We start from the raw sequence: 11,748 nt of genomic DNA on the forward strand, positions 1-11,748 counted from the left end.
AGCTCAGAGGGGCTGGGCTTGGAGCTGGGGGTCAGGGCTGTGAGGGGAATGGGGTCGGGGGGTGCCTGGCTCAGAGGGGCTGGGCTCAGAGCTGGGGGTCAGGGCTGTGGGGGGGATGGGGCAGGGGATTGTGCCCAGCTCAGAGGGGCTGGGCTTGGAGCTGGGGGTCAGGGCTGTGGGGGCTGTCCAGCTCAGAGGGGCTGGGCTCAGAGCTGGGGGTCAGGGCTGTGGGGGGAATGGGGTCGGGGGCTGCCCAGCTCAGAAGGGCTGGGCTCAGAGCTGGGAGTCAGGGCTGTGGGGGGGGGATGGTGCAGGGGATTATGCCCAGCTCAGAGGGGCTGGGCTCGGAGCTGGGGGTCAGGGCTGTGGGGGGATGGGGTGAGGGGGTGCCCAGCTCAGAGGGGCTGGGCTCAGAGCTGGGGGTCAGGGCTGTGGGGGGATGGGGTTAGGGGGTGCCCAGCTCAGAGGGGCTGGGCTCAGAGCTGGGGGTCAGGGCTCTGGGGGGATGGGGTGAGGGGGTGCCCAGCTCAGAGGGGTTGGTCTCAGAGCTGGGAGTCAGGGCTGTAGGGGGATGGGGTGAGGGGGTACCCAGCTCAGAGGGGCTGGGCTCAGAGCTGGGGGTCCGGGCTGTGGGGGGATGGGGTGAGGGGGTGCCCAGCTCAGAGGGGCTGGGCTCAGAGCTGGGGGTCAGGGCTGTGGGGGCTGCCCAGCTCAGAGGGGCTGGGCTCAGAGCTGGGGGTCAGGGCTGTGGGGGGGGATGGGGTGAGGGGGTGCCCAGCTCAGAGGGGCTGGTCTCACAGCTGGGAGTCAGGGCTGTGGGGGGGGATGGGGCAGGGGATTGTGCCCAGCTCAGAGGGGCTGGGCTCGGAGCTGGGGGTCAGGGCTGTGGGGGGGATGGGGTGAGGGGGTGCCCGGCTCAGAGGGGCTGGGGTTGGGGCTGGGGGTCAGGGCTGCGGGGGGATGGGGTGAGGGGGTGCCCGGCTCAGAGGGGCTGGGGTCAGGGCTGGGGGTCAGGGCTGCGGGGGGATGGGGTGAGGGGGTGCCCGGCTCAGAGGGGCTGGGGTCAGGGCTGGGGGTCAGGGCTGTGGGGGGATGGGGTGAGGGGGTGCCCGGCTCAGAGGGGCTGGGCTCGGAGCTGGGGGTCAGGGCTAGGGGGATGGGGTCAGGGGGTGCCCAGCTCAGAGGGGCTCGGCTCGGAGCTGGGGGTCAGGGCTGTGGGGGGATGGGGTGAGGGGGTGCCCGGCTCAGAGGGGCTGGGCTCGGAGCTGGGGGTCAGGGCTGTGGGGGGATGGGGTTAGGAGGTGCCCGGCTCAGAGGGGCTGGGGGTCAGGGCTAGGGGGATGGGGCGAGGGGGTGCCCGGCTCAGAGGGGCTGGGCTCGGAGCTGGGGGTCAGGGCTAGGGGGATGGGGTCGGGGGGTGCCCAGCTCAGAGGGGCTGGGCTCGGAGCTGGGGGTCAGGGCTGTGGGGGGATGGGGTCAGGGGGTGCCCGGCTCAGAGGGGCTGGGTTCAGAGCTGGGGTTCAGGGCTAGGGGGCTGGGGTCAGGGCTGGGGTGGGGGATGGGGTCGGGGGGGTGCCCAGCTCAGAGGGGCTGGTCTCAGAGCTGGGGGTCAGGGCTGTGGGGGGGATGGGGTCGGGGGGTGCCCAGCTCAGAGGGGCTGGGCTCGGAGCTGGGGGTCAGGGCTGTGGGGGGGATGGGGTCGGGGGGTGCCCAGCTCAGAGGGACTGGGCTCGGAGCTGGGGGTCAGGGCTGTGGGGGGGATGGGGTGAGGGGGTGCCCAGCTCAGAGGGGCTGGGGGTCAGGGCTCTGGGGGGAATGGGGTCGGGGGGTGCCCAGCTCAGAGGGGCTGGGCTCAGAGCTGGGGGTCAGGGCTGTGGGGGGGATGGGGTCGGGGGGTGCCCAGCTCAGAGGGACTGGGCTCGGAGCTGGGGGTCAGGGCTGTGGGGGGGATGGGGTGAGGGGGTGCCCAGCTCAGAGGGGCTGGGGGTCAGGGCTCTGGGGGGAATGGGGTCGGGGGGTGCCCAGCTCAGAGGGGCTGGGCTCAGAGCTGGGGGTCAGGGCTGTGGGGGGGACGGGGCAGGGGATTGTGCCCAGCTCAGAGGGGCTGGGGGTCAGGGCTAGGGGGCTGGGGTCGGGGGTGCCCGGCTCAGAGGGGCTGGGCTCAGAGCTGGGGGTCAGGGCTGTGGGAGGGATGGGATCGGGGGGTGCCCAGCTCAGAGGGGCTGGGCTCAGAGCTGGGGGTCAGGGCTGTGGGGGGGATGGGGTCGGGGGGTGCCCAGCTCAGAGGGGCTGGGCTCGGAGCTGGGGGTCAGGGCTGTGGGGGGATGGGGTCAGGGGGTGCCCAGCTCAGAGGGACTGGGCTCGGAGCTGGGGGTCAGGGCTGTGGGGGGATGGGATGAGGGGGTGCCCAGCTCAGAGGGGCTGGGGGTCAGGGCTGGGGGGGATGGGGTGAGGGGGTGCCCGGCTCAGAGGGGCTGGGCTCGGAGCTGGGGGTCAGGGCTGTGGGGGGATGGGTTGAGGGGGTGCCCGGCTCAGAGGGGCTGGGCTCGGAGCTGGGGGTCAGGGCTGTGGGGGGATGGGGTGAGGGGGTGTCCGGCTCAGAGAGGCTGGGCTCAGAGCTGGGGGTCAGGGCTGTGGGGGGATGGGATGAGGGGGTGCCCGGCTCAGAGAGGCTGGGCTCAGAGCTGGGGGTCAGGGCTGTGGGGGGATGGGATGAGGGGGTGCCCAGCTCAGAGGGGCTGGGGGTCAGGGCTGGGGGGGATGGGGTGAGGGGGTGCCCGGCTCAGAGGGGCAGGGCTCCGAGCTGGGGGTCAGGGCTGTGGGGGGATGGGGTGAGGGGGTGCCCGGCTCAGAGAGGCTGGGCTCAGAGCTGGGGGTCAGGGCTGTGGGGGGATGGGATGAGGGGGTGCCCAGCTCAGAGGGGCTGGGGGTCAGGGCTGGGGGGGATGGGGTGAGGGGGTGCCCGGCTCAGAGGGGCTGGGCTCCGAGCTGGGGGTCAGGGCTGTGGGGGGATGGGGTGAGGGGGTGCCCGGCTCAGAGGGGCTGGGGGTCAGGGCTGGGGGGGATGGGGTGAGGGGGTGCCCGGCTCAGAGGGGCTGGGCTCAGAGCTGGGGGTCAGGGCTGTGGGGGGATGGGATGAGGGGGTGCCCAGCTCAGAGGGGCTGGGGGTCAGGGCTGGGGGGGATGGGGTGAGGGGGTGCCCGGCTCAGAGGGGCTGGGCTCAGAGCTGGGGGTCAGGGCTGTGGGGGGATGGGGTTAGGGGGTGCCCGGCTCAGAGGGGCTGGGCTCAGAGCTGGGGGTCAGGGCTGGGGGGGATGGGGTGAGGGGGTGCCCGGCTCAGAGGGGCTGGGGGTCAGGGCTGTGGGGGGATGGGGTGAGGGGGTGCCCGGCTCAGAGGGGCTGGGGGTCAGGGCTGTGGGGGAATGGGGTCGGGGGGTGCCCGGCTCAGAGGGGCCGGGCTCGGAGCTGGGGGTCAGGGCTGTGGGGGGATGGGGTCAGGGGGTGCCCAGCTCAGAGGGGCTGGGCTCGGAGCTGGGGGTCAGGGCTGTGGGGGGATGGGGTTAGGGGGTGCCCGGCTCAGAGGGGCTGGGCTCAGAGCTGGGGGTCAGGGCTGTGGGGGGATGGGGTTAGGGGGTGCCCGGCTCAGAGGAGCTGGGGGTCAGGGCTGTGGGGGGATGGGGTTAGGGGGTGCCCGGCTCAGAGGGGCTGGGGGTCAGGGCTGGGGGGGATGGGGTGAGGGGGTGCCCGGCTCAGAGGGACTGGGCTCGGAGCTGGGGGTCAGGGCTGTGGGGGGGATGGGGTGAGGGGGTGCCCAGCTCAGAGGGGCTGGGGGTCAGGGCTGGGGGGGATGGGGTGAGGGGGTGCCCGGCTCAGAGGGGCTGGGCTCGGAGCTGGGGGTCAGGGCTGTGGGGGGGATGGGTTGAGGGGGTGCCCGGCTCAGAGGGGCTGGGCTCGGAGCTGGGGGTCAGAGCTGGGGGTCAGGGCTGTGGGGGGATGGGGTCAGGGGGTGCCCGGCTCCGGCCCAGCCCCTCCCCACGCCGCTTACCCCTCTCCCCGACAGCGCTACAGCGCGTGGTGCCCTGAGCTCCCGCGGTTCCGCTGCAAGTCGCCGCCCCGCCCCGCCCCGCCCCCCACCAGCGGGGACACCGGGGATGGGGGAAGATGGAGGCGGGGGGATCCTCCGACACGGCCTCAGGGGCCCGGAGAAAATTGCCTCACTTCGCCCCGCCCGGGCAGCCCTTCTCCCCGCCGCCGCAGCCCGGGCTTGGCTCCAGGGGACCCCGCCTCCCTCTCGCTCTCTCCCCGGCTCCTCACACACTCCGGGAGCCCCTCTCCCCGCCGCCGCAGCCCGGGCTCGGCTGGGTGAGGAGCCGGGGACGGAGGGAGGAGGGGTCCCGCTGCCGCTGCCACGCCCAGCGGCGCCGCCTTTCCGAGTGGGCTCTGCAGGGCGCCGCCGGGCTGGGCAGTGGACGCGGATCCCGGCTCGGGCGAGTGGCTGCACCAGGGCCGGCTCCCAGCAATGAGGCCGCAAGCAGAAAAAACAAACCAAACCAAAACAAAACAAAAAACGGAGGGGGGCACATACTTGGAGGGCTGGTGCCTAGAGCCGGTGTGACGACACTTTGAGCAAATGCATTGTTATGTTTTTGCATTGTCTCTTTTGAATCTAAACTCGGGTAGTAGTTGGAGAAACCATGAGTTTACCTGATTTTTTGCCCCTAACAAACATCAGCCTGATTTATAACAAACTAAAGTACAAACATAAACTGTCGATGAATCAAACATGTGGAAGCCAAAGGCACTGGCAGGTGCTAAGATCCTCTTAGGATTTGTCTCATTCTCTCATGGAGGAGAGAACAAGAAGTTATTGGGCTAAAACTGTGGCCAAGAAAATTTTGAAGGGTTCTATAGGGAGTTTGGCACCTCAGTGTTGCATGTGGAATTCACTCTAACTAAACCTCAGAGCTGACAAATAATGCATCACCACAAACTTTAACAACCTGCTTTGGAATCTCCCTCCCAGTCCTCATCTTCCTTTTTCCTTCATTTTCACCCATTTGTAGGCAAAAAATAAAATAAAAAAATACTGAGGGGAGAAGGGAGAGGACCAAGTATCAGAATCCACTAGTACTACAGCCACACAGACGGAGACAAAAACAGGGCAATGAGGTGTTGGATGGGACCTGTCTCTCTCATCCTCTTGTCTTTGCCCTGTATTTCAATTGTCTCTATAGATGTAGGGTGCTGGTCCTCTCACCTGCCATTTTCTCCACAGAGACAGGACACGGACCGAAATGCTATCCCACCCAGCGGGGACACAAGAAGTGGGCATGTTACTCTGGCTGCTCACCTCACTCGTCTTTCCCTGTTATGTTCACGCCATACCCACAGAGAAGTCAGACAGAAACAAAAACACTCTTGCTGGAAGGTTATATCCTAACATTCCTTTGTTTCTTAGAATTCAGAACAACAATACACAACACCTGTTAAGCAGAGATGCACAAATCACTCCAACTTATTTCAGGCTATCTAGCTGCTGACTCTGCTAAGCCCTGAGCAAAAACTTCCCTAGCCTTCAAGGTGGACCACGACAATACCTTGAGCATTTAAAGTGATAACTTACACTTTTAATACAGGTGTCAGCACACCACTTTTTCCTCACAGGTGGTAATGCTCCAGCTAAGTTCCCTCCAGTTGTTGATTAGAACCCAAGGACCTGCTGCTAATTGATACTGGCTGTCACACTGATGACAACATCTGTGTTTGGGAGAGGCTGTAGAATGTGGGTGTCACAAGCAGGGATGGGCAAACTGCAGCAGAAAACATAGAAAACACCCCTCTGCACAAAAAATAATAAATGCCTCCTCGCCCCTTCTGCTGCCAATTAAACCCACCCTGGCCTCTTGCAGAACCAAACACAAGTTTGAGGGAAACTTTGCCAACATTAGAGGAACACTCACACACATGGAGCCAACATCTCTATAGCTTAGGGAGATAGGAGAGTTAAATATTCTTCTTACATCCCATCAAACCTCCTCTCCTGGAGGCCCCTCATAATGGAACCATCTCTTCTAATGGCCCTATCCTTCCTCCTTGCTTTGTGCTCTATTCCTGAGGGGAGGTCTGTCCGCCTCCTACATCTTCCCCTCAGCGTTTTGAGGAGATAGCCTATCTCCCGCCTGACTTTGCTGGGGATGATTGGTGATCCACTTCCTGCCCCCATCATCTTAGAGGACTGGACAGCCCTGCTCAGAGATTGAATCTACCGATACTCTTGTTTATGTACCATGTCAGGCATGTCTTAGTACTCTAATGCACTGTCAATATTTGACTCAGGTTATTGTAGGGCAATTGCAAAGAAGAAAATATCAATGGGTCTGTGCTATTTTTTTGTCTCTTTATAAAGTATTAAGATACCTGAAAAGGTTTTTGTATTTTAAAGTGGTTTTTTTTCCCCTTCTGCTTGTTATTTAGCTTACAAATATCAAGAAAGTCAAGTCTGGTCTTCCCTCTTTTGTTGGAAATCTCTTTAGTCCTCCGGGAAATGTCTAAGAGGTTCATTAACCTGAAATAAAGAGGTGGAGTTCTTGAATATTTAAAAAAAAATCTATGAAGTGCTTAAAAAGCATTTGCATGAAATATTTGCTTTTTTTTTTAAATAAACACAGAGTTTTGAACTCTTCCTTAGTAAACATTGTGTCTTGACCTGATTAGATCTCTCTCTCTCTGTGTATCAATCTCTCTGGTCCCATTGTATAAGAATCTCTGGTCACCTGAGGATATCAGAAGGGAAAAGAGCCCACTGGCCAATAACATTGCACCAGGTAGCTTCACTGCAATCTCATATAATAATTAGGTAGGCTATGGAGAATATGACTTTGGTGGCTAACAGCACATACTGTGCTTTGGACAGGTTGGGATTTTCTAGGATTGTGTCCAGAGCACCAATGTGCAGCCCAAAAATGCACAATGCACAAAGACTAGATATGAGGAGTCTGTCATCCTCCCTCACGGAGAGTAGTGTTTGGTCTGTGAACTGTGACATTGATACCAGTGGGGCTGTTTCTGGATGATGGAACGATGCAATGTAAGGCTGATCTACACCTAAACCACAGAATCATAGAAGATTAGGGTTGGAGGAGACCTCAAGAAGTCATCTAGTCCAACCTCCTGCTGACAGCAGGACCAACACCAACTAAATCATCCCAGACAGGGCTTTGTCAAGCCAGGCCTTAAAATCCTCTGACGATGGAGATTCCACCACCTCCGTAGGTAACCCAGTCCAGTGCTTCACCCTCCTAGTAAACTGCTGTTTCGTAATATCCTAGACCTCCCTCACTGCAACTTGAGACCATTGCTCCTGGTTCTGTCATCTGCCACCACTGAGAACAGCCAAGCTCCATCCACTTTGGAACCCCCCCTTCAGGTAGTTGAAAGCTGCTATCAATTCCTGCCTCACTCTTCTCTTCTGCAGACTAAATAAGCCTAGTTCCCTCAGCTTCTGCTCATAAATCAGGTGTCCCAGACTGCTCATCATTTCTGTTGCCCTCCGCTGGACTCTCTCCAATTTGTCCACATCCTTTCTATAGTGGAGGACCCAAAACTGCATGCAATACTCCAGGTGTGACCTCACCAGTGCCAAATTGAGGGGAATAATTACTTCTCTCAATCTACTGGCAATGCTCCTACTAATACAGCCCAATATGCCATTGCTGGCAACAAGGGCACATTGCTGACTTATATCCAGCTTCTCATCCACTGTATTCCCCAGGTCCTATTTTGCAGAACTGCTGCTGATACAGTCGGTCCCCAGCCTGTAGCAGTGCATGGGATTCTTCTGTCCTAAGTGCAGAACTCTGTACTTGTCCTTGTTGAATGTTATTAGATTTCTTTTGGCTCAATTCTCCAATTTGTCTAGGTCACTCTGGACCCTATCCCTAACCTCCAGCATATCTAATACTCCCCCCAGTTTAGTGTCATTTGTTAACTTGCTGAAGATGCAATTCATCCCATCATCCAGATCATTAATAAAGATGTTGAACAAAACCGGCCCCAGGACAGACCCCTGGGGCACTCCGCTTGATACCGGCTACTAAATAGATCCCTTGATCACTACTCATTGAGCCCAACAATCTAGCCAGCTTTCTATCCACCTTATAGTCCATTCATCCAATCTGTACTATTTCTTAACTTGCTGGCAAGAATACTGTGGGAGACCAAAAAAAAAGCTTTGCTAAAGTCAAGATATATGATTTCCACAGCTTTCCCCATATCCACAGAGCCAGTTATCTCATCATAGAAGGCAATCAGGTTGGACAGGCATGACTTGCCCTTGGTGAATCCATGTTGATTGTTTCTGATCACCTTCCTCTCCTCCAGTGCTTCAAAATGGGTTCCCTTGAGGACCTGCTCCATGATTTTTCTAGGGACTGAGGTGAGGCTGACCAGTCTTTAGTTCCCTGGGTTCTTCTTCTTCCCTTTTTTAAAGATGGGCACAACATTTGCCTTTTTCCAATCTTATGGGATCTTCCCCTCGCCCCTCCCCGATTGCCATGAGTTTTCAAAGATTCAAAAGATTTCAAAGATAGGTTGTCCCAGCTACATCACTCAAGGTTGTGAATAACTCACCCCGTAAGACATAGTTAAGTTGACCTGGTGTAGTTAAGCCCTGGTGTGGACTTTGCTAGGTTGATTGCAGAATTCTTCCATTGTCCTAGCTATGCCTTTTTGGGGGGTGAATTTAGTGCAGTGACAGAAAACCCCCTTTCATATTCACGCTACAGTGGCAGACCTCCAGAATTGCCACTGTGCAGCTCTAACACTTGTAATGTAGATATAAGTCTGGCAGAATCTAGGCCTTCAAAACTAGCAGGTCTGCTTCACTAGGTGAAAAACTAACTGTTATCAAGAACACAGCTGCTCAACATCTTTCATCCTACTTGGGCACCCAGTGAGCCGTGACTACCTAGTTACATTGATAGGCCCAATTCCACTACAGAAGTCTTAGCAATCTTCTTCAGTTTTCCTGGCTGCAGCTGTAGCCCAGTCACTTCTCAGTCTCTCCTCTCTGAATAGCGTGAATGAGACAAATCCTTAACAGGTGCTTAGTTTCTGCAGGGGCCATTGACTCTCACATATTCAACACACCAAAAGTGTCTTGCCCTTTTCACTGGTATTGTGAAGGCAGCTGGTTGTCACAGCAACAAACCAAAACCATAAGAAAAAGGGAGAGATTGCCTGTGTTTCTTTCCCATTTTAAGAATTTTGGATTTATGGAAATGTTGCAGGGGCTCTTCCCCCATGTTAATCCACACTTGTGAGGGGGATGGGGGTTGGAGGATATGAAGCCTATAGCAACACCCAGAGTGGGTGGAGCAGTTGCAGAGGCACCCAGGATCAGACTAGGGAGCAGGAAGGAATTGCTGGGACCCCAATTCCCACACTTGAGTTGGCTGGCCATCCCCTTGCTGAATTTCAGTAGCTACCCTTGCTCTCCCTGCTGTCCTGCCACCTCCACATTCCCCACACCCATACACACACATTTGCAGCAAGGCTTTATCTCACTGGGCTGGAATGCATACAACAGTAAAACAAAACTAAATTCACATAGACTATTGGTACAACTTGTTCAGAACAAACACACAGACACATACCTTGCTGCTATACCTCTCCCCAGACAGACCAGTTTCCTGGAATTCCTCTGGCAGTTGGGCCTTCATCCAAACCCTAATGATGTCAATGGGAGTCTTATCTTTGATTTTAAATGGCACTAGATCAAGTAGTACAACTTATCAGGTGCAGCTTCCTCAAGCCAGGCATTTGCCACCTGTAATTCCCAGAAATGTGCCAGGAATTTTTATAGTCTTGGCCAAATGAAAATAATATAATTAAGAGATTGCAGCCCACATCTGATAAATATCACTTGTATCAAACAAAACTCCTGCAGTTCTATATAGCACAGTCACTAGTGCTCTATGAATTAAATGGAGCAAAGCTATGTTAATGCAGCATTAAAGCTGATATGTCGTAAAGTGGTATGTCATCCCCTTGCAGAACGCTTAGTTGAACAAAACTCAAAGTTCTGAAAGCCAGGTCCCAGACCCTGGCACACATGGGAAGGGAGAATGTGGGGCTGATAGGTGCCCTTGTTCCTCTGGTCTCCCAGTCCCTCTGCCAGATAATACTTAGTCCTGCCATGAGTGCAAGGGACTGGACTAGATGACCTCTCGAGGACCCTTCCAGTTCTATGATTCACCCCCACATCCCCTTTCCAAGTGTTGTCATAGTATAATTCCCAATTCTGGACCTTAGCATCCAAAATATGGGTACTAGCATGAATTCCCCTAAGCTTAATTACCAGCTTAGATCTGATAGGCTGCCACCAATCAGGACTTAGAGTAGAGTGCCTGATAGACTCTGGTCTCCCCCAAAAACCTTCCCTGGGGGTCCCAAGACCCAAATTCCTTGAGTCTCACAACAAAGGGAAATAAACCATTCCCTTCCCCCTCCCTTCTTCCTCCCAGCTCCTTCCCACTTTGGGAACACTAGGAGATCACCTGATTCATCTTCTTGAATCATCACACCGAGAGGAGTGTTACCTTCCCCCTCCCTTCTTCCCCCTCACCCAGAGGCAATGCAGATTCAAGCTGCGTGAATCTAACACAAAGAGAAAAGTTATCCTTCCCTTCTCCCCACCAATTTCCTGGTGAGTACAGACACAATTCCCTTGAACCTTAACTAGGAGAAAAAAAATCAAACCGGTCTTAAAAAGCAAAACTTTTAATAAAAAAAGAAAGAAAAAGTAAAAGGTTTATCTCTGCAATTTAGATGGTAACCAGTACAGGGTCTTTTAGCTTATAGAAAGTGGATAAACAGCCTTATCCAGAAAAAATACAATTTCAACTATTTCCAGCAGACTACACATTTACAAATACAGAAAAACAATGTAAAAGCCTATTGTCTTTCTACCATTGTACTTACAAATTGGAAACAGAAGATTAGAGAGCCTGGAGATTCTTGTGGTCCCTCTCAGAGCCCAGAGAGAGAACAGACAAAGAACAAAGAACTTACACCCAAAACTTCCTCCACCCAGATTTGAAAGTATCTTGTCTCCTGATTAGTCCTCTGGTCAGGTGTTTCAGGTCACTGTTTGTTAACCCTTTACAGGTGAAAGAGACATTAACCATTAGCTATCTGTTTATGACAAGTGTCCCACTCCTTCACTCCCTCTAAGCCTCACGCTTACCTCACCTGAGCTCCTACCTCTCTCCCGTCACTTTCCATACAGACCAATATATCCGCCTCACTATGAGTCTTCTCTCTCCCCTCACTGCAACCCTCTTCTCCAGCACTCACCCCTCTGCTGCCTAATACATCTCCCCTCCCATCAGGCATTCACAGGTCTCAGTTTCCCTCCCATAGAATATGATTACACTCTGTGAATACGACATTGCTCTCCATGACTCACAAACTTGCAGCAATGCCCAGACATTCCTTCCAAAATTCCTTTTTGTCTTAGGCCAGAGCTTTTCATTAATTTGTCATTAATTGTGTAACTGAAGGGTGAATTCCCAGCTACCAAATTCAATGAGGTGTATGATTCATTCAGTCAATAGCACAGGAGTGGGCAAACTTACTGACCCTCCGATCCACATATGACAATCTTCAGAAGTTCGAGAGCCGGGGTATGCCTGATGGGGCCCAGGCTTCAGCCTGCAGCTGGTTGGTGTGGCTAAGGGCTACTGCCCT

Source organism: Gopherus flavomarginatus, chromosome 4 (assembly GCF_025201925.1).
Source record: "Gopherus flavomarginatus isolate rGopFla2 chromosome 4, rGopFla2.mat.asm, whole genome shotgun sequence".
NCBI classification, from domain to species: domain Eukaryota; kingdom Metazoa; phylum Chordata; order Testudines; family Testudinidae; genus Gopherus; species Gopherus flavomarginatus.